Below are 2,027 nucleotides of genomic sequence, written 5' to 3' on the forward strand. Positions count from 1 at the left end.
TCGCGCACCATCACTGGATCCACTCGCACGCGCACTGCGCGAGCTACAACACAAATCTTTAACGGTTTTTGTATAAAAGCGCTCGTGTAAGAAAAGTGGAGCGTTAACACCGGTATCACGATACAGCCGGAGATCTTTTGCCCTGTTTGTTTGTTCTATTCATTTATTTATTTATTTTTACGGACGTGATAAGAGGAAAAAAAACTTAGAGCTCGAGCGCTGAGAGAAACTTTTTGGGCAGCCCGATGCTGCGCGAGACGGCGGTTGAACCGGACGCACGCGCATGTGTCGCCTGACAGGATTTGTAAAGATGTGATTTCGGATATAAATAAATATATATTTTATTATTCTGTCGACGACAGTAAGGCTACGTTTTAACCGGTAAGAGTTTTTTCTATATTTAATAAACAATTATATCTTAAATAAAGTTTTATTTGTTTATTTGTCTTTTTTTTCTGCTCATTTCAGTCACATTGGTGTTTATTTACGTTTAGAAGTCGTTATTGTGTGAAATCTTAAATAATTCCCTAAATAAGAGCTCTATGTGTGAGTGCGGTGGTTGGTCGATATTACCGTGTAATAACGTGATTTCGCGGTTTACCGAATAATATCGGTGACGTGATTAAACTCCAGTGTTACTCGCATCATCACTGTTACACACTTGATTTTATTGTAAGAAAAGTTTTTTTTGTGTGTTTAATTCATTTGTACTGTTTTGCTGGTGTTCTGTTTGTTTACTGTATTGTCCAATAGGAGTTTAAATTTAGGCAAAAATGATCAATTTCTGTATGTTTACAAATCAATAATAATAATAATAATAATAATAATAATAATAATAATAATAATAATAATAATAAAGCTCTCCAGGTGTAATAAGTGTTCAGCGAGATGATATCCATCTTAGACCATACTGAAGTCAGACTAAGCTGCAGATTGGAGATTAAAATCATTTCCCACTTGTTTCCTAACGCGTCTCGGTGACGTTTTGTTTATAATAAATAATTGTTTGTGCGTCGAGGCTTTCCGGATGTTTCCCTTATGTAGTGCATTCTGTGTCTAAACAGGGAGCAGTTTGGGATCCGGCTGAAGTTTGGTACGTTCCGAGCTCTGGTTTAAAGCGACTGTAAGCTAAATCACAAATGAATTTAAAGCGACTGTAAGCTAAATCAAATATTAATTTAAAGCGACTGTAAGATAAATCACAAATTAATTTAAAGCGACTGTAAGCTAAATCACAAATTAATTTAAAGCGACTGTAAGCTAAATCACAAATGAATTTAAATCGACTGTAAGCTAAATCACAAATTAATTGTATCCGGATGAATAATTAACACAGGTTCATTTCCAGTTAAAGCAACAACAAAAAAAAGGTTCCACTAGTTCAGATGCCTGTTTCTGTTGTTTGTCTTTGTAGTGAGGCACCGATAAGGGCAGTCGGCCCTCTGCAGTGGCCTTGATGGCAGGAGGGAACATAAGAAGCTCTTCTCTGCCTTCCTCCATGTCTCGCTCTAAAGAGCAGGCCTCCTAAATGAAAAGCGTTTAAGCCAACTAAAAATGATAAATCACCTCTTCAGCGTCCGCAGCCCGGCTCGCCTTAATTGAGTTTATCAAACGTTCCCTCGAGGGCCGTCTAAAGTTAGTCTCATCCTCGCGGCCGCTTTTTTCTCTCTGCAGTGATTCATCCCTTGCTGCCGCTCGACCACATAAACGTCGTGTTTGAAATTCTCTCATTATGTTAACAGTGGTTGGTGGTAAATTGCAGGCTTTTTTTTTTTGCCTGTTTCGAAGGACAGCTTGTTATGATAGTCCAGGTTTTAAAATAGTAGCTAGTGATTTCAGTGCTTTAGTAAATCGTAGGCAGGAATTACGCATGCGGTTTAACCGCGACTCGGCCCAGAATCGTGTCCTAATGACCTTCTGATTTCCTCAGAGGGCATTTATGTGAATTTTGCATGTCAGTGAGAGAGATTTTAACTCAGTATGAGGAGCAGTGACCTGAATAAACATGACTGATTACTACTGAGTAG

The 2,027-nt window shown here is 38.3% G+C and overlaps 1 protein-coding gene across 3 annotated transcripts in view; it reads left to right on the forward strand.

Annotated features, from left to right (window-relative positions):
* The window catches only part of met (MET proto-oncogene, receptor tyrosine kinase), a 59,098-nt gene continuing 57,071 nt past the window's right edge, over positions 1 to 2,027 (forward strand). For 2 of the 3 annotated variants that reach the window (XM_047802422.1, XM_047802424.1), the window contains exon 1: positions 1 to 381. The gene's annotated coding sequence lies outside the window, so the exon portion shown is untranslated. Of the gene's footprint in view, positions 382 to 1,064; positions 1,094 to 2,027 lie in introns of all 3 variants that reach the window. The other variant, XM_047802423.1, reaches the window with a different exon arrangement.

Source organism: Tachysurus fulvidraco, chromosome 17, assembly GCF_022655615.1.
Source record: "Tachysurus fulvidraco isolate hzauxx_2018 chromosome 17, HZAU_PFXX_2.0, whole genome shotgun sequence".
In the NCBI taxonomy this organism is placed as follows: domain Eukaryota; kingdom Metazoa; phylum Chordata; class Actinopteri; order Siluriformes; family Bagridae; genus Tachysurus; species Tachysurus fulvidraco.